At 38.3% G+C, this 25,528-nt stretch overlaps 2 gene segments (V, D, J or C); both read right to left on the reverse strand.

Annotated features, from left to right (window-relative positions):
* The window catches only part of LOC114489672, a 100,360-nt gene that overhangs the window by 51,454 nt on the left and 23,378 nt on the right, over positions 1 to 25,528 (reverse strand).
* The window catches only part of LOC118498316, a 52,397-nt gene that overhangs the window by 20,021 nt on the left and 6,848 nt on the right, over positions 1 to 25,528 (reverse strand).

A 25,528-nucleotide genomic window follows, 5' to 3' on the forward strand; every position in this document is an offset into this window, starting at 1 on the left:
CCTGTCCCACAGTCAGGCCTTGGGATGAAAGCACAGTTTCAAGGCTTTCTTTTCCAGATAGTGGAAATGTTACATAGAATTTCAAGAACTTTCTTTCTTGCTAATATAGTGTTTCTTGTGATATTGAAACATCTGGCAAGATTATCAGACTAGGCTCAGGACTGCTGAGTTAACATGTGAGACTGGTCTCCTTTCTCCTCCCTGCCTCGGTTTACTATGTATTCTACCTAATTGGTAAAAGGCGTTCCCTGGCAACCAGGGTGCTAATGCTGGCCAGTGACAGTATTGCAGTCTCAGAGTTCTTCCTGTGCTGCCTCCTGCTTCAATTGTGCAGAAGCTTTTTATTTTGATGAGATCCCATTTGTTTACTCTTTCCTTTATGTCCCTTGCTCTAGGGAACATATTGGTGAAAACACTGATGTGTGAAATAGCTGAGATTTTTCTGCCTATATTCCTCTCTAGGATTTTATAATGTCCCAGCTCATATTTTTTTTTATTTTTAAAATATTTTATTTATTTATTTTTAGAGAGAAGGGAAGGGAGGGAGAAAGAGAGGGGGAGAAACATGGCCTTTGTGCGGTTGCTGAGGGTCATGGCCTGCAACCCAGGCATGTACCCTGACTGGGAATCAAACCAGCGACCCTTTGGTTCAAAGTCCACGCTCAATCCACTGAGATACGCCAGCCAGGGCAAACCCAACATATATCTAAATTTTTTTATCCATCTTGAGTTTATTTTTGTATATGGTGTAAGTTGGTGGTCAAGTTTACTTTTTTTGCATGTAGTTGTCTAGCTCTCCCAACACCATTTGTTGCAGAGGCTATTTTTACTCCATTTTATGCTTCTGCCCCCTTTGTCAAATATCAATTGACCATACAGACAAGGGATTATTTCTGAGTTCTCTATTCTGTTACAATGACCTGTGTCTTTTCTCATGGCAATACCAGCCTGTTTGGATTACTGTGGCCTCGTAATATAGTTTTATGTCTGATATCGTGATCCCTCCTATCTTGGTCTTCTTTCTCAAAATTGCTGTGGTTATCCTGGGTCATTTATGGTTCCATATACATTTTAGAAATGTTTGTTCTATATCTGTGAAATATGTCATTGGTATTTTAATAGGGATTGCATTGAATTTCTAGATGGCTATAGATTTTATGGCCATTTTGATGACATTAATTCTTCCAATCCATGAATACAGTATATGTTTCCATTTGTTTTTGTCTTCCTTAATGTATTTCTTCTGTGTTGTGTAGTTTTCTCAGAACAGGTCGTTTACCTCCTTGGTTAGGTTTATTCCTAGGTACTTTATTTTTCTTTTTGTTCTATCAAATGGGATTTTATCCCTGATATCTGTTTTTGATATTTATTGTTGGTGTACAAACATGCCTTTAATTTCTGAATATTAACTTTGTATCCCACTGTTTTGCCAAATTCACTTGTTAGGTTTAGTAGTTTATTGGTGGAGTCTATAGGGTTTTCTATGTACAGTATCATGTCATCTGTAAACAGTGACCGTTTTACTACCTACTTTCCAATTTGGATGTGTTTTATTTCTTTTTCTTGTCTGATTGCTGTAGGAAGGACTTCCAGTGCTATGTTGAATAGGTGTAGTGAACGCAGATACCCTTGTCTTCTTCCTGATCTTAGTGGGAAAGTTCTAAGTATTTCCCCATTGAGAATGATGTTAATTGTGGGTTTCTTGTATATGGCCATTATTATGTCAAGGAATACTCCCTCTATTCCCACTTTGCTGAGTGTTTTTATAATGAATGGGTGCTGTACCTTAGCATTTTTTTTTCTGTATCTCTTGATATAATTATGTGATTTTTGTCTTTTCTTTTTTATGAGATATATTGCATTTATTGATTTGCAAATATTGTACCATCCTTGTATCCCTGGGATGAATCTTACTTGATCATGATCTTTTTAATGTATTGGTGAATGCAGTTTGACAATATTTTGTTGAGTATTTTGGCATCTATATCCATCAGCAATATTGGCCTAGTTTTCTTTGTTGCATTTTTATCTGTTTTTTTTTTTTTTTTTTTTTTTTTTGTTTTTTTTTGGATTAGGATGATGCTGCTTCATAAAAATAGTTTGGGAGTCTTACCTCTTTTTGGATTTTTTGGAGTTGTCTGTGAAGGAGAGCAGTTAGTTCTTCCTTAAATGCTTTGTAAAATTCTCCTGTTAAATTGACAGATTCAGGGCTTTTGTGTGCCAGGAGTTTTTTGATTGCTACTTTGTTTTGTAAGATGTCATTAATCTGTTCAGCCTTTGTGTTAGTTTTTCATTGAGTTTTGGAAGATTATATTTCTCTAGAAACTTGTCCATTTCTCCTAGGTTTTCAAATTTCTTGGCATATTAGTTCTTACAATCCTTTGTATGTTTGTGATATCAGTTGTAATCTCAAATGTTTCATTTCTGTTTTTATTTATTTGAGTCATCTCTCTTTTTTCTTGATAAGTCTGCTTAAAGGCTCATTGCTTTTGTTTATCTTTTTGAAGAACCACCTCTGGGATTTATTGAGCCTTTGAGCTGTTCTTTTAGTCTCTGTCATTTAGTTCTGCTCTGTTCTTGGTTATTTTCTTCCTTCTACTCACTCTGGGCTTTCTTTTTTTCTTTCTGTTCTTCCAGTTCTGCTAGATGTAGGGTTAGGTTGTTTATTCATAATGTTTCTATCTTTTTTAGGTAAGCCTGTGTCACTATGAACTTTCCTGCCAGGACTGCCTTTGCTGTTTCCCATAAGTTTTGAATTGTTGTAAGTTCATTTTCATTTCTTTCCAGAAACTGATTTCATCCTTGATTTCATTCTTAACCCTTTCATTGTTTAGTAGCACGCTATTCAATCTCCATGAATTTGTGTGATTCTGAGTTTTTTCCTTGAGGTTGGTTTCCAGTTTCCGGCCCTTGTGGTCTGAGGAAATGCGCCATATGATATCAATTTTCTTGAATTTGTTGAAGCTTGTTTAGTGTTCTATCATGTGGTCTATCTTTGAAGATGTTCCATTTGCATTTGAAAGAGACTGGTTAGCTTTTCCGTTGGACATTCAAATGGGCATTTGAAAAGAATGTGTGTTTTGCTTCTTTGGGATGAAAGTTTCTATATATATAGCAGTTAAGTCCATTTGATCTAGGGCATTATTCAATGCTGCAATATCCTTGTTGATGTTTTTTTTTTTTTTTTTTTGGAAGATCTATCCATTTTTGACAGTGGAGATTTAACATATCCTAATATAAACATATTGCTGTCTATGTCTTCCTTGAAGTACTACAAGAGTTTCCCTATATATTTGGGTACTCCTAGGTTGGGTGCACGTATTTTTATAATGTTTATGTCTTGTTGATGGATTCTTTTTTTTTTGAATATTATGAAGTGCTCTTTAAATTCTTTTCTTAATGACATTTTTTTCTTAATGAGTTTTTATTTAATTTTTAATTGTTTTTTATACTTTTACAGTTGTCCCATTTTTCTCCCTCTGCCCAGCCCATCCCCCACATCCATAGTAAATCCCTGTACTGTTGTCCACATCCACGGATCTTTTATATATTGTCCTTGACTAATCCCTTCACCTTCTTTTAACCAGTGTCCACCCCGACTTCCCCTCTTACAGCTGTTAGTTTCTTTCACAGTTCTATGCCTGTGGTTCTATTTTCTTATTAATTTATTTTGTTCCTTAGAATCCTCTTATGAGTGAGATTGTATGGTTTTGTCTTTTACCTCCTGTCTTATTTCACTTAGCATAATGCTTTCCAGTTTCATCCAGCATGTCCCAAAGTGTACGGGTTCCTTCTTTCTTTCTGCTACATAGTATTCCATTGTGTAAATGTACCACAGATTTTTGATCCACTCATTTAGTGATGCACACTTAGGTTGCTTCCACCAATTGGCTATTGTAAAGTGTGTTGCTATGAACATTGGGGAGCATAGGCTCAGGATTCTTAGGGTTTATTTCCAGTCATGGAATTGCTGGGTCAAAAGGCAGTTCCATTTTTAGTTTTCTGAGGAAATTTCAAGCTGTTTTTTTTTTTATTTTAATCATTGTTCAAGTACAGCTTTCTCCCCCCTACTCCCATTCCAGCCCACCCACCCAACCCTCCCCCCTTCCCCCCATTAACTAGGGGGGTTACCCCTAGTTTTTGTCCATGTGTCCTCCAAATTTGTTCCTGTAATCCCTACCCATTCCCCCCTGAAATTCCCTCTTCTCTCCCCTCTGGCCACTGTCAGACTATCCCCTATTTCAGTGTCTTTGGTTATATTTTGCTAGTTTTTTTTTGTTTTGTTTTGTTGTTTAGATTCCTGTTAAAGGTGATATCATGTGATATTTGTCTTTCACTGCCTGGCTTGTTTCACTTAGCATAATGCTTTCCAGCTCCATCCATGCTGTTGCAAAGGGTATGAGCTCCTTCTTTCTTTCTGCTGCATAGAATTCCATTGTGTAAATGTACCATAGTTTTTTGATCCATTCATTTACTGATGGGCATCTAGGTTGCTTCCAGCACCTAGCTATTGTAAATTGTGCTGCTATGAACATCGGGGTGCAAAGGTTCTTTTGTATTGGTGTTTTAGTGTTCTTAGGATAGAGTCCCAGCAATGGAATTGCTGGGTCAAGCTGTTTTACACAGTGGCTGCACCAGTCTGCGTTCCAAGCAACAGTGTACGAGGGCTCCCTTTTCTCCACAACCTTGTCAGCATTTACTGTTTGTTAATTTGTTTATGATGGTCATTATGACCATTGTGAAATGGTATCTCACTGTGGTTTTACTTTTCATGTCTCTGATAGGTAGTGATGCTGAACATCCTTATATATGTTTCTGGGACCTCTGTATGTCCTCCTTGGAGAAGTGTCTGTTCAGGTCCTTTACACAATTTCAGTTGGATTGTTTGTCTTCCTGGAGTAGGGCTGTGTAAGAACTTTATATACTTTGGAGACCAAACCCTGTCTGAGATATCATTTGCAAATATATTTCCCATGTGGTTGGTTCTCTTTTCATTTTGCTGATGTTTTCTTTAGATGTGTAGAAGCATTTTATTTTGATGAAGTCTCATTTATTATTTCCTTTATGTCCATTGTTCTTAGGGATGATTCAGTGAAAATATGTGTGGAATATCTGATATTTTCCTATGTTCTTCTCTAAGACTTTTATGGTGGCATGACATATATTTCATTCTTTTGTCCCTCTTGAGTGTATTTTTTGTGTTTGGTGTAAGTTGGTGGTTGAGTTTAATTTTTTTTTTTTTCATGTAGCTGTCCAGGTCTCCTCACACCATTTTTGAAGAGGCTATTTTGATTCTATTTTATGCTCCCACACCTTTTGTCAATTATTAATTGACCATACAGACAAGGGGTTATTTCTGGGCTCTCTATTCTGTTCCATTGATCTATGTATCTTTTCTTATGATGAATACCACACTGTTTTGATTACAGTGGGCTTGTAATATAGTTTGATATCAGGTATTGTGATCACTCTGTTTGTTCTTTCTCAAAATTGCTGCAGCTGTATGGGATCATTTATAGCTTCATATAAAATTTTGAAATGTTTGTTCTCTGCATGTGAAATATGTCATTGGTATTTAACAGGAGTTGTGTTGAATCTATAAATTGCTTGGATACTATGGACATTTGGTGATGATTATTCTCCAAACCATGATCATGGTATATGCTTCCATTTATTTGTGTCTTCCTTAATTTTTTTATTTTTATTTTTATTTTTATTTTTATTTATTTTTATTTATTTATTTATTTATTTATTTATTTATTTATTTATTTATTTTAGTGTTATGTAGTTCTCTGAATACATGTCTTTTACCTCCTTGGTTAAGTTTACTCCTATGTATATTATTTTTCTTGTTGCTATAGCAAATTGATTTTTCCTAATTTCTGATTCTGATATTTCATTGTTGGTACACCAAAATGCCTTTAATTTCTGAACATTGACTTTTTATTCTGCTGTTTTGCAAAATTCACTTATTAGGTTGAGTAGGTTTTTGGTGGAGTCTATAGGATTTTCTATGTACACTATCATGTCATCTGCAAACAGTGACAGTTTTGTTTCCTCTTTTCCAATTTGGATGTTTTTTTATTTCTTTCTCTTGCCTGACTGTTGTGGCTAGGTCTTCCAATACTATGTTGAATACAAGTGGTGAAAGTGGACATCCTTGTCTTGTTTCTGATCTTAGTGGGAAAGCTTTTAGTTTTTGCTCATTGAGTATGTTGTTGGCTGTATGTTTTTTATATATGATCTTTATTAATTTAAGGTGTGCTCCTTCTACTCCCACTTTCCTGAGTGTTTTTTCAATCACAAATAGGTTCTGTACCTTATCACATGATTTTTCTATATCTATTGATATGATCATGTGATTTTTGTCTTCAGTTTTGTTTATGTGATGTATTACATTTACTGATTCGTGAATATTGTGACACCCTTGCATCCCTCAGATGAAATCCACTTAGTCATGGTGTATGATGTTTTTAATGTATTGCTGGATGTGTTTTGCAAATATTTTGTTGAGGATTTCAGTGTCTGTCATCATCAGTGGTATTGGTTTATTGTTTCTTTACCTTCCTTTGGTGCGAGAATGATGCTGGCCTCATAAAGGAAGTCTGGGTCTTCCTTCTTCTTGGATATATTTTGAAAGAGTCTGAGAAGCATAGGCATTAGCTCTTCCTTAAATGTTTTGTTCAATTCCCCTGTGACACCATCCAGTACTGTGCTTTGTTTGCTGGGAAATGTCTGATTACTGCTTCAATTTCATTAGTTGTTGATGGTCTGTTCAAGCTTTCTTCTTGATTCAGTTTTGGAAGATTATGTTTTTCTGGGAATTTGAACATTTCACCTAAGTTTTCAAATTTATTGGCATAGAGTTGTCCATAGTAATTTCTTAGAATCTTATGTATTTCTGTGGTGTCAATTGTAACTTCTCCTCTTTCATTCCTGATTTTATTTACTTGGGTACTCTCCTTTTTTTTTTTTTTTTATGAATCTGTTTAAAAGCCTGTCAATTTTGTTTATCTTTCCAGAGAACTAGTTCCTGGATTTATTGATCCTTTAAATTGTCCTTTTTGCTTGTATATCATTTAATTTTTCCCTGATCTTGGTTATTTCCTTCTTTCTGTTTCCTCTGTGGTTTGTTTGTTTTTGGTTTTTTCCAGTTCTTGTAGATGTAGGTTTAAGTTGTTTATTGGAAATGTTTCTTTCTTTTTCAGTTAAGCCTGAATTGCTATGAACTTCCCTCTGAAGACTAACTTTGTTGTGTCTCGTAGGTTTTGGACTGCTGTGTATTCATTTTCATTTGTTTCTAGAAACTTTTTGTTTCTCCCTTGATTTCATTAACGCATGCATTGTTTAATAGTATGCTATTCAGTCTCTATGTGTTTGAAAATTTTTGTTTTTTTCCTTGAGGTTGGCTTCTAGTTTCAGACCCATGTGGTCCAAGAAAGTGCTTAATATAATATAAATTTTATTGAGTATGTTGAGGCTTGTTTTGTGTCTATCATAAGGTCTATCTTTGAAAGTGTTCCATGTGCATTTGAAAACATTGTGTATTTTGTGTGTTTTTTGGATGAAAGTTTATATATATATATATATATATATATACACACACACACACACATATATATATACACACACACACATATGTATGTGTGTGTGTGTATATATATATATATAGTCAATTTGATCTAATGCTTCATTCGTTTCCACAGTATCTTGTTGATATTTTGTGTGGAAGACCTATAGTTGTTCCCAGGGGGATGTGAAATCCCCTAGTATAAGCGTCTTGCTGTCTGTAACTCTCTTGAAGTCCTCTAAGATTTTCCTTATATATGTGGGTGCTGCTATGCTGAGTGCTTATATGTTTACAATGCTTATATATTTTTGTTGGATTCTTCTCTTGAGTATTATGAAGTGTAATTCTGTGTCTCCTTTAATGGACTTTCTTTTGAAGCCTATATTGTCTGATATAAGTATTGCTACCTCAGCTTCCCCCCCCCATTTGCTTGGAATATTTTTTTCCAACCCCTCATTTTCAGCCTGTGTAGATCTTTTGTTCTGAGGTTGGTCTCTTGTAGGCAGAGTATGTGTGGGTCATATTTTCTTATCCATTCAGCTATTCTACGTTTCTTACTAGAGCATTTAGTCTATTTACACTTAAGCTTATTATTGATAAGTACTTATTCATTTTCCCTTTTTACCTGTGTTTCTCTATGTCACTCTTTGTCTATCTTTTCTTAAAGCAGTCCCTTCAGCATATCTTGCAGTGGTGGTTTGGTGGAGATTTGCTTTCAGCCTTCTTTTATCCAGGAAACTCCTTATTTCACCTTCCACTTTAGTTGAGAGCCTTGCTTGGTAGAGTAGTTTTGATTTCAGGCCTTTTCTTTTTATTACTTGGAATACTTCTTTCCATTCCATTCTGTCTTGTAGTGTTTCTGTTGAGAAACCTGCTAACAGCCTTATTGGAGCTCCCTTCTATGTTACTCTCTGTTTCTCCCTTGCTGCCTTTAAGATTCTCCCTTCATCTTTGAATTTTGCCATAGTAATTATGGTGTGTATTACAGACCCCTCGGGGTTCCTCTTGATTGGGATCTTCTATACTTCCTGGACTTGTGTGACTTTTTCTGCCATCAAATCAGGGAAGTTTTCCATTACTTTTCAACCAGGTTTTCTACACCTTGCTCCTCCTCTTCTTTTTCTGGTATCACTTTTATACATATATTATTGCTTTTCATATTGTTCTGCAGTTCCCTTAACCACTCTTCATTCTTTTTCAGTCTTTTTTTCCTCTTCCTGTTCTTTCTTGGAGGTTTTTTTTTTTTTTTTTTTTTTTTTTTTTTTTTTTTTTTTTTTTTTTTATGTTGTTCTCCAGCTTGCTGATTCTATCCTCTGCTTCATCTAGTGTGCTTTCGATTGCTTCTACTGTGTTCTTCAGTTCAGAAATTGTATTCTTCATTCCCTCTTGGCTCTTGGTTCAAAGTAGATAGTTACTTTGTCTTTTTGAATGCTGATATTGTTTGCAGTAAATTCATCATAGTGTTCCTGTAGTTTTGGTAATTATCACTGAGTTCATTGAGCTTCCTTATAACCATTGTTTTGAATTCAATATCTGATAGTTTACTTTTCTCTATGTCATTTAGCACTCTTTTGAAGATTTCTCTTTTTAATTGGACTTTTTTTATTTGTCTTCTCATTACTTGTGAGATGCTTCTTCTGTTTTTTTTAATATATATTTTATTGATTATGCTATTACAGTTGTCCAATTTCTCCCCTTTATTCCTCTCCATCCTGCACACCACTAACACCTGCATTCCCCCACCTTAGTTCATGTCGATGGCTCATAAATAGAAGTTATTTGGCTTCTACATTTCCTATAATATTCTTAACCTCCCCCTGTCTATTTTCTACCTACCATCTATGCTACCTATTCCCTGTTCATTTTCCCCCATTCTCTCCTCCCCTTCTCAGCTGATAACTCTCCATGTGACCTTCATTTCTGTGATTCTGATCCTGTCGTAGTTGTTTGCTTACTTCATTTTTGTTTTTGTTTTTGTAGGTTTGGTTGTTGATATTTGTGAGTTTGTTGCCATCTTATTGTTCACAGTTTTTATCTTCTTTTTCTTAGATAAGTCCCATTAACATTTCATATAATAAGGGCTTGGCGATGATGAACTCCTTTAACTTGACCTTATCTGGGAAGCACTTTATCTGCCCTACCATTCTAAATGATAGCTTTGCTGGATAGAGTAATCTTGGATGTAGGCCCTTGCCTTTCGCAACTTTGAATGCTTGTTTCCAACCTCTTCCTGCCTGTAAGATTTCCTTTGAGAAATAAGCTGATAGGATTCAGGGAATTCTTTGTAGGTAACCGTTTCCTTTTATCTTGCTTGCTACTTTTAAAATTATCTCCCTATCTTTAATCTTGTGCAATGTAATTATGATGTGTGTTGGTGTGTGCTTCCTTGGATCCAACTTCTTTGGAACTCTCAGAGCTTCCTGGACTTCCTGGAAGTCTAATTCCTTTGCCAGATTGGGGAAGTTCTCCTTCATTGTTTTTTAAATAAGTTTTTAATTTCTTGCTCTTCCTCTTCTCCTTCCAGCACCCCTATGGTTTGGATGTTCAAACATTTAAAGTTGTCTTGGAGGTTCCTAAGCCTCTCCTCATGTTTCTGAATTATTTTTTCTTCATTCTGTTCTGGTTGAATATTTCTTTCTTCTTCTCCAAACCATTTATTTGAGTCCTGGTTTCCTTCCCTTCACTTTTGGTTCCCTGTACATTTTCCTTTATTTCACTTTTGATAGCCTTCACTTTTTCCTCTATTTTGTGACCACACTCAATCAATTCTGTGAGCATCCTGATTACCAGTGTTTTCAACTATGCATCAGATAGGTTGGCTATCTGTTTGTCACTTGGTTGTATTTTTTATGGAGCTTTGATCTGTTCTTTCATTTGGTCATTTTTTTTTCTCAGCACACCTGTTATATAGTAAGGGGTAGAGCCTTAGGTTTTCACCAGGTTATGATAACTCTCATGGTTGCATTGTGGTGCTGTATGTGGGGAGGAGCGTGAGAGGGACCTCTGTCCCCTGTTCAGGTCTATGCCAGCTTTCAGTCACCTCTGCTACTACCCACAAGCAAATTAGGTCCCTCTGGTGCTGATTCCCCAGGTGGGTGGTTTTGTTAGTTTCTAGGACCCTGCATTTCTCTCCAACAAACTCTCTTGTGAGGCTAGGAGTCTCTCCCACCACAACAACCCACACAGGTTTTTTCAGTCAGAGGTTTTGAGGCTTCATTTCACCACACTGGAACTCTGGGTTGTGTGGTCTGTCTTGCTCCACAATTGTTCCTCCCAGTTTATCTGCATGCACTAGCTCTTCCAGCCTCTGCCTCACCCAGTCCACCAGCTGCCACAGTCCTCAAGCCACTGCCTTGCTGCAAGCCCTCTTTCTACCTGGCTGTCCTTCTCCACCCCTCCTACTGGTCTAGTTGAATGTTTATTCTTTAACTCCTTGGTTGTAAGACTTCCATACAGTTAAATTTTATGTCAGTTCTGGTTGTTTTTTTGTTTTTAAATTTGTTGTCCTTCTTTTGATTGTGCAAGGAGGTACAGTATATCTACCTATGCCTCCATCTTGGCTGGAATGTGTGATGCTTCTTCTTTGCTTCTGCTTCTTAAATTGATCTGTTTTGACTCCCTGAGTTCATGGTGTGAACTTCTTGGTTAGGAGACCTGTGAGATTCACTAATACAGCCTCCTCAGTCTTCTGAACTTGATGCTCTTGGGATGCCCTTTATGTCATTTATGTTGGCTCCCTGGATGTAACTGAGTTTTGACTGTTGTTGGGTCATATTTTGTTGGGTCCTTCCCTCCAGCTGGTTGCCTGAGGGTCACTCCACCCACCATGTCTTGTATGCTGTTGTGCAGGTGCTGCTAAGACAAAACCACAAAGTCAAGGAAACAAACCCACACCCACAAAAATAACTCCACCCTGTAATCCCAATATCAAGAGAAAGTGAACCAGTATTAATAAAGACGTAAAGAGATTAAGACTATTATAAGAAAAGAGAGTGAATATTAGATGACCTACTGAAAAATGATTTTGAGAGATTAAAGGGAGGAACACAAATAAGTGTGGGAGTCAGAGCAACACAGAGAGAGAAAGTATAATTTTAATCATGAATAAAAAAGGGAATGGAGAAGGCAGAATATGCACAAATTTGATGGGCATTAAATGAATGTTAAAAATCCATTCAGGAAAGAAAATATAGCAAATCATGGAGAAGACCACAGTGGATTTCATCTTGTTAGTCTCTAGTATTTACCACTGTGTTTTCTTTCTGGATCTGCCTCTGGTGATGTCAGATGGTGACCCCATCTGACCTTAGTCAGTCTGTTCCAGACTTCCAGGGATCAACTGTCTGTAGCTGACTCATTTAGTTGTTAATCTAGTTACTTTGCACTCAGCAGTCTGGCTTAAGCCTCATAGGGCAGGGCAGAATACTTCCTGGGGTCAGGGCTATTGTTTCGCCTCAGGTTGCTACCACTTAGAGGACAGTGGCCTGCCTGAGCAAGATGGCTGCTGCCAATGGGGGATGACTCTGTACTGGGATCCTGGCATCTACTCTCTCAGTTCTTTCCCCAAAGCCATCATCCCCAGTCTGTCCTCAGGTATGCCCAGCCCACACTGCCCCCGCCTTTTCCGCAGTCCAGGGCAAGTGGCTGCAAATGTAAATTTGTTTGTTGCCTCTTTAAATGGCTCTTGAGTCTCCAACCAGCCATCTCTGACATACAGCAACCCAGACACTTTTCACTGCTTGTCGTTATCTGTGTAATTTTGGTGCTCTGGTGCTCTAGGCTGGAGATCTCAGCTTAGGGTTTTGATCCCACTCTTCACAAGGGGATCCAACCAATTTTCACTCCAGCACTGCCATGAGTGGGTGCCCAGCCTGTCTTCTTGAGTGTCTACCACAACTCCTTATCAGTTAGGTTGTACTGAAGCTGATTCTTCTGTCTCTCTGAAGTTGCAAGGCTTCTCTCTCACTATTGTTCAGTTTTTTGTTCTAGGTGATTTCTCCAAAATTTAGTTGTATTTAATGATTGATCCCGGGAGAATGTTAATGTGACTTCCATTCACTCCTCCACCAACTTGACAAATATATTTTTCTTGTTGCCATAGCAAATGGAATTTTTTTCCTCATTTCTGTTTCTGATATTTCATTGTTGATGTACAAAAATGCCTTCATTATTAGATTATTGACTTTGTATCCTGCTATTTTGCCAAATTCACTTATTAGGTATAGTAGTTTTATGGTAGAGACTTTAGGATTTTCTATGTACACTATCATGTCATCTGCAAACAGTAACAGTTTTACTCCATCCTTTCCAATTTGGATGTGTTTTATTTATTTTTCTTATCTTATAATTGTGGCTAGAACTTCCAATACTATGTTGAATAGAAGTAGTGAAAGCAGACATCCTTGTCTTTTTTCTGATCTTAGTGAGAAAGCTTTTAGTTTTTGCTCATTGAGTATGTTGTTGGCTGTAGGTTTATCATATATGGCTTTTTTTACATTGAGGTAAGCTCCCTCTACTCCCACTCTGCTGAGTGTTTTTTATCACAAATGACTTCTATACCTTACCAAATACTTTTTCTGTATCTATTGATGGGATAGTGTGGTTTATATCTTACTTTTTGTTTATGTGATATACCATGCTTATCTATCTATAAATATTCTACCATCCTTGCATCTGTGAGATGAATCCCACTTGATCATGGTGTATGATCTTTTTAATGTATTGCTGGGTAGCATTTGCCAATATTTTGTTGAGGATTTTAGCATCAATATTCATTGGTGATATTGATCTGTAGTTTTCTTTCTTTGTTGTGTCTTTATTTGATTTTGGAATTAGGATGATGCTGGCCTCATAAGATGAGCTTGGGAATCTTTCCTCTGCTTGAACTTTTTGGAATATTTTGAGAAGCTTAGGGGATACTTCTTCTTTAAATGTTTTGTAAAAATTCTCCTGTGAATCCCTCTCATCCAGGGCTTTTGTGTGTTGGGAGTTTTTTTTTTTATTATTATTACTGCTTCTTTTCACTAGCTGTTATTGGTGTGCTCGGGCTTTCTGCTTCTTCTTCATTCAGTTTTCAAAGATTATATTTTTGTAGAAATTTGTTCATTTTACCCAGGTTTTCAAATTTCTTGGTATGTAGTTGTTTGTAGTAATTTCTTACAATCCTTTGCATTTCTTTGGTTTCAGTTGTAATTTCTCCTCCTTCATTTCTTTTTTTCAAAGATTGTATTTATTTACTTTTTAGAGAAAGGGGAAGGGAAGGAGAAAGAGAGAGAAAGAAATATCAATGTGTGGTTGCCTCTCATGTGCCCCCTACTGGGCATCTGGACCACAGCTTAGGCAAGTGCCCTGGCTGGGAATTGAGCCAGTAACCCTTTGGTGACAAGCCCACACTCAATCCACTGAGCTACACCAGCCAGGGCCCCCTCCTTTATTTCTGATTTTGTTTATTTGGCTTCTCTCCCTTTTTTCATGATGAGTCTGCTTAAATGTTTGTAAATTTTGTTTATCTTTTCAAAGAACCATCTCCTGGATTTATTGATCCTTTGGATTGTTCTTTTAGTCTCTATGTCATTTAATTCCGCTCTGATATTGGGCATTTCCTTCCTTTTACCTGCTCTGGGTTTTGTTTGTTGTTGTTTATTCTGTTCTTATAGATGTAGGGTTAGATTGTTTATTTGAAATGTTTCTATCTTTTTTAGGTAGTCCTGTATTGCTGTGAACTTCCCTTCAGGACTGCCTTTGCTGTGTACCATAAGTTTTAGACTCATGTGTGTTCATTTTCATTTGTTTCCAGAAACTTTTTAATTTTTTCTTTGATCTCATTATTAACCCATTCATTGTTTAATGGCATGCTATTCAATCTCTATGAATTTGTATGTTTCTGAGTTGTTGTTGTTTTTTTTTCCTTGAGGTTGGTTTCTAGATTCAGGCCCTTGTGGCCTGAGAAATGCTTGATAAGATTTCAGTTTTCTTGAATTTGTTGAGGCTTGTTTTGTGTCTTGTAATGTGGTCTATATCAGAAAATGCTCCATGTGTATTTCAAAAGAATGTGTATTTTGTTTCCTTGGGATGCAAGGTTCTATATATATCAGTTAAATTCATGTGATCTAGTGCTCTTTTTAATGCCACAATATCCTTGCTGATATTTTTTTTGGAAGATCTATCTATTGCTAACAATGGGGTGTTAAAATTTCCTAGTATAAGTTTGTTGCTGTTTATCACTTCCTTGAAGTCTTAGATATTTGGGTGCTCCTATGTTGGGTGCATATATGTTTACAATGTTTATATCTTCTTGTTTCATTCTTCCTTGAGTATTATGGAATGCTTTTCTTGGTATCTTTTTATAGCCTTTGTTTTGAATCCTGTTTTGTCATATAAGTTTCCAGAGTCCAGCCTCAGTGGGGTCTTAGGGTCCTTGAAGGATGCACAGCACAGGTGAAGAGACTGGAGCAAGACACCAGGTGTGGTGCTGGAGGACAGCCAGGTTTTTTGGGCCTGAATCACCAAGAAAAGTCAATCTTTATTTTTATAGAGGAGGTTATACAACATTCCATGCATAGTGTGATTATTAAAACAGAAATGATTACCATATAAATAATAATAAAAAAAACAGAAGGTTTTACGTGTCAATCATGTTAAACAAAGAAATAACCAAAAAGTACAGGAGATCCCACAGGTCAACCATATTAAACAAAAGTTATTTTGACCAAGAAAGTCATTAATCAGATAGCCAACGAAGCTATATGGGCACAAACTTTCAGGTGCCCATTAGTAACTAGATGTCTATTAAGATTTAGGGATTGGTCTAAGTTAAAAGGGTGCAAGGGCTGATTTATATGTTATATAGAAATTAGCTATTGTCCATTGAGGTTAGATTTGTCTACGTTAGGTAACTGGGGTTTTTTTGTGTGTTTGTTTGTTTGTTTGTTTGCCTAGGTTTTTTGATTTATACACCTTGGAGGGGCTTGTTTTGTATTCATTTCCATGTATTGAGATTATTATTTTCAACTAGAACTTGCTTCTTTACACTCCTGTCCAGGGTATGGGAGTGTCTCTAATAAATCTTAATCTTTTGAGTGGTGACTCCTTAAGAAACCTTCCTAGCAACAGCTTCCTTCAGCGTTCTGACAGTTGGTCTGCCCATAGTTTAATTTTGTCCTTAACTTCCCAGGTGGGGAAAACAGGCAGCATCAGGGTTGCTGGGGGTCCCTATTCTGTGGTCAACAAGTCATTCCGTGCAGAATCAGAGGCATCATGCAGATTTTTTCTTATAACACATAGGTATCCAAAAATCCTGCCACCTGTTGCTAGCAGGGACAGGCATACAGGAGGAGATAGAGAGGAGATCCGGCCACAGTCGCCTCTGCTGTGCAGATGCGTCTCATCCATCCCAACTGTGTCAAGGGTCAACTGTTGGTTGGCTCCTGACAATAAGTATTTCTAACCCAGCTTTTTTCCCTGTCAATTTGCTTGGAATGTATTTTCCATCCCTTTACTTTCAGTTTGTATAGTTTTGTTGTTGTTGTTGTTGTTGTTGTTGTTGTTGTTGTTGTTCTTAGGTGGGTCTCTTGTAGGAAGCATATGTGTGGGTCATGTTTTCTTATCCATTCTCCTACCATATGTCTTTTGATTGGAAGATTTAATCCATTTACATTTTTGGTTATAATTGATAGGTACATATTCACTGACATCCCCCCTTTGTACCTGTGTTCCTTTCTGTCTCACTCTTTTCCTTCATCTTCTTAAAGCAGTCCCTTTAGCCTATCTTGCAACCTCATTTTGTGGATGTGTATTCTTTTAGCCTTCTTTTGTCTGGGAAACTCCCTATTTGGCCTTCTATTTTGATTGAGAGCTGACTGGCCCATGGTCCATGGGGTCCATGTGTTGTGAATGCGATGAACAAATCACATGGACTGCAGAAGTCCTGTGAAGAATACAGACAGCACGGACACTCTCTGAGTGAGAGAGCGCCCCCACCCCTGCCTGGACAGGCTTTTCTTGTTTTTCTGGGTACATTACATAGAGGATGGTCCTCATTTACTACACATAGGTTCACTTTAGGTTGTTACCTTTTACAGAAAACAAAGGAGAGGATGTTTCTAATTATATCACAGAAGGAGGATATTTGCAAATGAAAAGGCAAAAGTGGTTGAACTGGTTACACTCATGCTTGGGAGGTTTAGCACAGATTTTAGGAAGTTACTTTAAAGATATGCAGTGAACATTTGCTACGTCAATTCAGGGTAAGGATATGCAGTAAACATTTGCTACGTCAATTCAGGGTGAGGGAGTTTTAGCAAAAGTGAGCCACATAGCAACCTAGGTACAATGCAGGCCTGATTCCTCATGGGAAAATCGATCCATGGGTTTAGTTTCCTGTGTGTTGATCTTGCTCCCCGTTGGTTTTCCAGATCAGGGGCTGGGCTACATTTTCTATACCACGTGAAATGGTTCCCTATAGAGAGTCTTGCTAGACAGAGTAGTCTTGGTTGCAGGCCTATTCTTTTTATTACTTGCAATACCTCTTGCCATCCCCTTTTGGTTTTTAGTGTTTCTGTTGAAAAAATCATCTGCTAGACTTATCAAGGCTCCCTTCTATGTTACTTTCTGTTTCTCCCTTGCTTCCTTTAAGATTCTCTCTTTATCTTTCAAATTTGCCATGTGTTTTGGAGTAGGCCTCTTTGGGTTCAACTTATTTGGCTCCCTCTGTGCTTCCTGAACTTGCATGGCTTTTCCCTGTCTTAGTTAGGGAAGTTTTATGTCATTACTTTTTCAAAGAGGGTTTCTATCTTTTGTTCCTTTTCTTTTCCTTTTGGTATTCCTGTGACATGAATGTTGTTGCATTTCATGTTGTCTCAGTTCCCTTAAGCTGTCTTCATATTCTTTGAGTCTTTTTCTGTGAAGCTTCTCTACCTGGGTATTTCTTTCTACCTTGTCCTCTAGCTTGCTAATTCAGTCCTCTGCTTCATCCAGCCAGCTTGTAATTCCTTCTAGCATATATTTTATTTCATATATTACATTCTTCATTTCTTCCTGGGTCTTATTTATAGTTTCTGTTTTCTTTTTCATGCTGTTTCAGTTGCCACTCAGTTCATTGTAATGGTCAGTGAGTTCCTTGAGCATCCTTATAACCATTCTTTTGAATTTTATACCTGATAGTTTTTTTTTTTTTTCACCTCCATTTCATTTAGTTTTTTTACTGGGGAATATTCCATTCATTTCAATTGTAGGTTCTTTCCTCACCTCCCCATTGTAGGTGACTCTCTTTGTTTCTTTGATACTAGATGTTCTGCTTTGCCAGCTGTCTTTGTAGGTTGAACTTCTATGGTAGGAGTTTTGTGGGGTTCAGTTCTGTTGTAGGGGTTCTGTGGGACTCTATGGTGTGGTTTCTTTGATCTCCTTGTCTGGATGCTCTAAGGTTCCCCTTTATTCCATTTGTGTGGGCTCTCTTGTACTTGGGCTTTACCTGTTGGTGGCTCCTTTGTTGGTGGGTTCTCCCCTCTAGCAGGTTTACTGGTAGCCACAACTCCCACTTTGTCTTGTATGCTGTTGTACATGTGGTGGTTAACAAATCAGTATTACCAGAGAACAAAACCTACACTAGCAGGTGCAGAGCCCCCTACCACATCAGCAGTCTCAACTGCAATTGAACTAAAGTTAATAAAGGTGAAGAGAGATTGCAGATATTATAAGATATGACCTAAGGAAGATGAGAAGACTAAAAGAGGGGGAAATATTGTTAGGTGGTAAGAGGGAGGAGAATTGATAAGAGTAGGGATAGAAGCAAGTCAAAGAAAGGGAGAGAACAAAATTTACAATGTAAGTAAAACATAAATTGGTGATGGTAACAATGAGGTAAGAAGAGGAAAGAGTATATCATGAAGTTTGAAGTAAAACTGAAAAGATACTGGAACATTGGGGGGAAAATCATACAGAAGGGTCAATAGCAATGACAGCCGAATATTGTAGACAAGCAAAAAGTGAATATGATATGTTTACAGTAAAGACAAATGATTTTGAGAGAATGGGGGAAGCAAGCTAATAAGAGTAAGGAGTAAAGCCCAGAGTGAGAGAGGGGGAAAGAGAAAGAAAAATAAAAAAAAAGAAAAGGAGAGAAAAAAAATGAAATACAATTTCTTACTCAATTACTCAACTTATCAGGGGAAGTGGAAATGGAGTTAGACAGTGGGGGAGTGAGCTATGAGATTTAAAGTACAAACAAGTAGTGAACAAATAGGAGATCTTTGGAGAAGTGCAGGAATAACTGTGATATTTCACTCAACTAGCCCCTGTTTATAAAAGGTGAAAAAGAAATAACACTCTTATTAGAAGGGAAAAAGAATGTGAGCTGACTTAAAAAGGAAGAATGCTCATGTGAGGTTAGATGGAGGAGAAATAGTGAGACTGAGGGATAGAAACTTGGCATTGTGTGAGAGAAAATAAAGTTAACCACAACAATAATAAAGCTCAGGAAGATCACAAACTGGATTAAGGTCAGGGAAGGCTGTTGTGTGAGATTTGGAATAACAATAATGCCACACCCTCTTCCAACCATGTTTTTTGACAAGGTCCAAACATGGAAAGAGGGAATTCAAGGAATTCATCTTCCTTGAAGAGAGTGTGGCATACAAAGGAGGGCAGTAATTTCCCTGGGGATTGCTTTTAATGATTTCCTTGCTAATATTGCTCATAGTCTTACTTTGTACCCTGATTCCCATAAGAACAGAACATGAGAAGAAAGAGGCTCGAAAAGAGTCAATGATTGATTTTGAGGGAAATTCTGAAGGGACAACTAGTTCTCCCTAGACTATTGAATCATGCCCAAATTGTTTTAAACAAGGTGTTTATAAATCTGAGTAAGAAATTATCCCCAATTGTTCCCATAAAAGAATTCATGAATCAGTTACAATAGGTTGAATTATTGGTGGACTTTCCCACGCCTGTTCCTTACCCATAGATACAAAGAGTCTTTCAAGAAAACAAGAAAAACTATATAGACCCCTACCCATGGCCCAGAGATACCCCTGGATAGCATATTGGATTAATGGCAAATTATGTTATCCCCCAAAAGGAGCTAATGATCTCCAGAGGGTTCCAGATCTCCCATTTCCTTATACAGAAGCATATAATGAGGGTGGCATTAGAATGGTCAATAAGGATGAAGTCTAAGTGCCTTATAATAGTCTAAATTTCATGGAAAGGCTAGCTGGAAGCAGATCTCCCTGGTGTTTATTAACTAAGGAACAAAAATGGTTTATTGTAGCTGAATTTCCTGTTTATCTCTCCTTACATGTTTGTTTTGGTGATTAAAAGGTGGTGGGATTGTTAGATACCTGTATCTCGGGTTTATTGATTTGCATAATTCCAATGAAGTTGTATAAAATAATTTCTTGACCAGAGAATAAAATCCCCTGTAATGAAATAGCCCCTGAATGTCTAAAAGTTGTTGGAGTAACAACCCCTGCTTTTACCTTGAATAGGAATATATATCAAGTAGAATTAGACAGGCAAAGGAATAAGAAAAGCTGGTTAACTATTATAAAACTAAGCATGTAGAAACAGTTACCAGGGAGTCAGAGTCCATGGTGCATAGAGAAACATTTTAGACAGAAAAGGTAAATAGCTAAGTTAGACATCACAAAGGCCTTATAATAAATTCCCTATAACCTCTATTCAATCTAGCATATCCTTTTGCCCCGTGACAAATTCTGAGAACTTTAATAAACATAAGACATTCAAATTCTGTACATATAGCTAGTGTTAATTGTCTGATTTATGGCTCTCCTGGTCAAAATAATCTTTGTTTAATATAATTAAATCTATGGGAATTTTCATATTTTTCCTGGTTACCTTTGTATTGATTTTTTTCTGCTTCACCTAATCAAAAATATTAATCACTACCAAAAATGAAAGTATAAAAACCTGCTTGTACTTGCAATAGACAGAACAGAGCATCACTGTCCTCTGAGGCGTGTTGTTGTCTGTTTCCCATCACCGACTCTTTACCCACCTTTCAGGAACCCCTGGACCTAGCTGCGGCCGGACCATGGCACAATAATATGCTAAGAAATATATAATCTGAATGAAAATAATAAAATATAAAAGACCAAGAGTAGTGTGTTATTTGGAATATGAATGAAGTGAAAGGAGAAAAGTTAAAATGCAATATGAAAGGCAGAATAAAAAATAAATCAAACAATAAAAGCAAAAAAAAAAAACAGAAAAAATTACACAGAATGATGAGAAATTAAAAAAAGAAAAGCAAACTTACCAGTTTTGAAGGTGAGTAAAGTGAAATGTGTCTCAGCTATTGGTGTTTGCCTTCTGACTTCTTTCTGGATCTGTCTCTGGTTTTCTCACAGCTCCAGGTCTTATTATCTTACTGTTAGATTGGAGTCTCTCAAGAAACCAGATGGATGCAGTGAGCTAAGGAGCAGGGTTTATTAGTGGGGAATAAGAGGGAAAGTGGAGCCAACTAAGGGAGGTTGGGGAACCAACCAAGGGAGGTTAGGACTCACTTGGTTGTTCTTAGGGCAGGGTTTTTAAGCACAAAACCCCATGAAGGGTAACTGGTTGGGGTGTCAGAATCTGAGTGGCTGAAGCTGATTTCCAGGTGCCATTTCTGCTGACCATTGTTCTTAATACATCTTGTCAGGCTCAAGTTAAAGCTGCATCCTGTTATGCTGGATAGGCTGACCCTAGACCCCAATCTTAGCTGGGCATCTGTCTGTCCTGGGTAGGGTCACCAGGCAGTTTCCCAGGAAGGCGTTTTTCCCAGTCTACAGTTTCCCATGGTACAGTTTTCCTGCCTTGTGATTTTCCATTCCTCCTAGGCCTACCTAGGTCTGTCACTATCTCTTGGAAAAAAAAAAAAAAAAGCACCTACTGATTTTAAACCTGCCAATTTGATTTTGTAGTTCTCCCCATGTCCTGCAGGCAGAGGGGGACTGGAGTCTTTTTTCCCCCTTGCCTGTGGTTCCCCAAGGATGGGGGCTTAGCCTGCTACAATATTCACAGGTGCCCAGTTTCCAGCCCATGCCCTCAGAGTGCTGTGCAGTCTGTACTGTCCACTCTGCACATTTGCATCAGACCAGTGCCCATAATCCACCTCATTATGCAACCCTTTGATTGCTTCATGAAGTGAACTGAGTGGGAGCAAATCATGCCCCCCCACCCCTTCTCTCTGTCAGCCTGGCTGCTGCATGTGAGGTCCCTGCACAGGGGCTGAGATTGTGTTTTGAGAAAAGTCCCCTTTGGTGCCACCTGCCTCTCCTAACAAGTGCCTGATTTTCCATACATTCCAGCTCTCTGACCAGTCCAGGGCTAATTTGGGTCAAAGCCAGTTATGGCCACTCTCTTATCCCTGCTCCAGGTGTCACCCAGCTCCCCAATTTCTCTGGCACTGTCCCAGCCAGTGACCATCACCCCAGTCAGGGTATGCTGCTGGCTTTGTGTCAATTACTGCCTTTTCATCCCCTCAGTGACTTTAAGTGTCCAGGTCTCCCCTGGCACAGGTCTGAGACTTCCCCACTCTGGGAGGAGATAGAACTGCTAGGTTGCTATCACTGACCTGGCTTTCCTCCAGTTCTCTTGCAGCAGCTGCCATCTCTGGAGCAAGGCCCAGAGACCTTTTCGTTGGCCTACAAAATTTTATTGCCCATTTTTAAGCATCCTTTGCACTCTTTGGTTTCTAAAGGTCATATCATCTGGGATTCTGTTGGCTGTTCACTCTGCTCTTCAGAAGACCAGGTAGGTGTCCCAGCTGGGTCCATGAGCAAGTGGGCTCCCACCTACATCGCCACCATCTTTCCTTTGGGAGATTATTGTTTAATGAGGACAGAGTTTTTGCTTTACAACATAAAAAGAGTTATGGAGATGGATGGTGGTGAGGCTTGGACCACATTATGGATGTGTTAATAACACTGACCTGTACTCATAAGAAGGTTTAAGATGGTAAGTTATGTTGTGTTTTCAACTACAATATAAAATTAATTTTTATTATTAATTATGGTAAGGGAGGAGAGGTATGGTGCCATTTGCACTGTCTGTGGCCTTTGGGAGACAGGGGAGCAGTAGCAATGATAAGAATGGTGGAGTAGCTCCACTGGCCATAAGTGATATTGAGCTACTGAAGAGAGAAAATGACAGGCCCCATCCTCTTCTGCCCACCCAGGGAACAGTGTGACACTAGAAGCCTCTGTAATAGCATCAAAGGGTCCCATCTCCTGCAGCCAGAGGGCAACAGTTCCAGAACCTGGACCCAGGACCTGAGTGTAAGTGGTAGGGTTACAAAGAAAGTTGAATTCAAAAGCTCAGGGAGGGGGGCCTAGGGTGGAACAGTGGCTCCAAGACCTGAATCAAGGACATTTGGATTGGAGTCTGAGGCCATCCCACCAGGCACAGAGTGGTGGCCAAGATCAAGTGAGACAGGAAAAGGAGAGGATGAAAATCATTAAGGCTATACCGCACCATTATGCAATACAGTGGATTTGGTCTTATATGTTAGTGCATGTGAGTGCCTCAGAGGGCCTGAGATGAATGTGCTTTCTGAGGTCTGCAGGTGCCCAGCAGGTCAAACCTGTCGATTATTTTGTTCAAATTAAGTGTATCATTATAATGATTTTATCTGCTTGCTCTGTAAGTTACTGAGAAGCAGATGCTAACATCTCTCACTGTAACCGTGGATTTATGTAACATGTCCTGTCCTGTCAGTTTGTTGACTTACATTTTACAGCTGTATTATAGGTGCACACATCTTAGACTGCATCATCCTCATTGTCTCCAGTGATGCTTTTTGCCTTGCATCTCGTTTTACCTGAGTTAAATATGGTCATGATGCTTCTCTTTGTTAACATTTGCATAGAGTGCCCTTTATCCTCCTGTGATCTTAACCCTCCTGTGGCCTCATGTTGTATATTTTGTTGTCCATTAGCATTCAGCAGGCTTAGGATGTGTGGAGAGACGTGGTTCTCTCTGTGCTGTACTCTGAGTCATGGGGTGGCACCTTTCCTTAGATTTGGAGAGATTTCTGCAATTACATCTTTAAAAATGTCTTCTCCCTTGCTCCCACTGTGAAAATTTCTGATAAAATTTTTAGGCTGCCTTTCTACTACTGGAATGTAGTGGCTTGTTATTTTAGAAGTCTGTATCTGGTGATTCCTGGAGCTGAAGTCTGGGGACATGGCTGGTCCTCACTCTTCCTCACGTGCTTTTGTCTCCTTGTGTCTGGCTCTTTGTGATTCTGTGCAGACATTGTGTTCAAGCATGTGGAGCTGAGTGCTGGAGCCCAAAGTGATGCAATAATTTCCAATGATGATTTTCCTGTGTTTCTGGCAGTGTCCTGTTGTGGAGTTGGAGTCAGCTTCTCACGGCAGCAGACACTGAGCTCTGCTAGAGACCCCACTGATGTGACTAGGCTTCAGTCCACATGAGGGGTAGCTTCCCCATCTCTGCACCCATGGCAATAGTCTGCAGGTTCTGGTCTGAAGTACAGGGACTCATCATGGCCTTTGTCCTGAAGGTCCTGGCCTCCAAGTTGTTCCTCCTTAGTCCTGTAAGATTGTCAAAATTACCACTCTATTTCTCAATTTCTCAGCTGTTTATTCCAGAATAAGAAAAAGTCTTTGTTTGAGGATTGGCTAAGGTGCCAGGTTTAATGAAGTGGACCCCGGCTTGTGGGGTCGGAGACACTGTGGATGGGGAGGGACATTCACATTGGATGACCAAGCCCCGTGGAGGAAAAGGGCAGGCGGCTTCGCTCTCAAGAGGAGCCAAAAGCTGTGGCCTCTGCCATGACAGGCCTTTATTTCTTTTTCTGGTCACATTACATGAAGGTCCTCATTTACTATGCCCTGGTTGGCTTTAGGTGGTTACCTTTGTTTACAGAAAACAAAGGAGCCAATGCTGCTAATCACATCACAGGAGAGGTATATTTGTAAATGAAAAGGAAAAACTGGTTGAACTGTTTACACTCATCCTTGGAAGGTTTATCATGGATTTTAGGAAGTTACTTTGCAGTAAATGTCCTCAGTTCAGGGTGAGGGAGTTTTTTTTTTTTTTTTTGTTTGTTTTTTTTTTTTTTTTTTTTTTTTTTTTTAGCAAAAGCAAGACTCAAAGTGGCCTAGGTATATTGCAGGCCTGATTCCCCATGGGAAAATCTATCCATGGTGTTGGTCCTGTGCATCTCCCAGTGGGAGCTGGGCCCACACCACACAGGATGGTCTCCTACAGTTTACATCTCGGAATATCAGTATCCTTTTGGCTCTGGGCCTGTAGTTATTCACTACTTTATTAAGCCTTTGCAGCCTTCCAGAAGAGTTTTGGATGATTCCTTCCAGATTTTCCAGTACCCTCCAGAAGAAGGTAGGCACCAGTTACCAGTGTGCTCCTAACAGAAGCAGACATCTGACATCTTTACAAAAACACCATTTCTTGTTTCCCGCTGGACTCTAGCACTGACTCTGATTTCCATGTGTTGGCATTTTAGTCAGTTACCTGTTATTTTAAGTAATAACTATTTTTGTATTTCTTCTAGGTTTTTTCTTTTGTATTTAGAAAATTGTCATGCTGTAATACTTTCTTGGTCTTACTTAGTATACCAGAATCCAGTACAGTGTTGCTTCCAACTACTTCCCATGGGGAAAAATTTTAAAGGTTTTTCATAAACTTTTTCAGGTCAAAGAAACATCATTGTATTTTTAGTTTACCAGAAAAGTTTTATGTAATAAAAGTGTTAAATTCTTTCAAGTTATTTTCTGTATCCTTGAGATGATCCTAAGATCATTTTCCTTTGTTAGGTTAATGCTTTGAAAGACATTTATAAATTTTCCAATGTCAAACTATTCTTGTATTTTGGAAACAAACCTAATATGGGCATGGCAAATTACCTATATTTTACAAGTAGGATAGTTATTTGCTAATATTTTATTTTTTAAATGATATATTTTAAATATTTTA

Source organism: Phyllostomus discolor, chromosome 15 (assembly GCF_004126475.2).
Source record: "Phyllostomus discolor isolate MPI-MPIP mPhyDis1 chromosome 15, mPhyDis1.pri.v3, whole genome shotgun sequence".
NCBI classification, from domain to species: Eukaryota; Metazoa; Chordata; class Mammalia; order Chiroptera; family Phyllostomidae; genus Phyllostomus; species Phyllostomus discolor.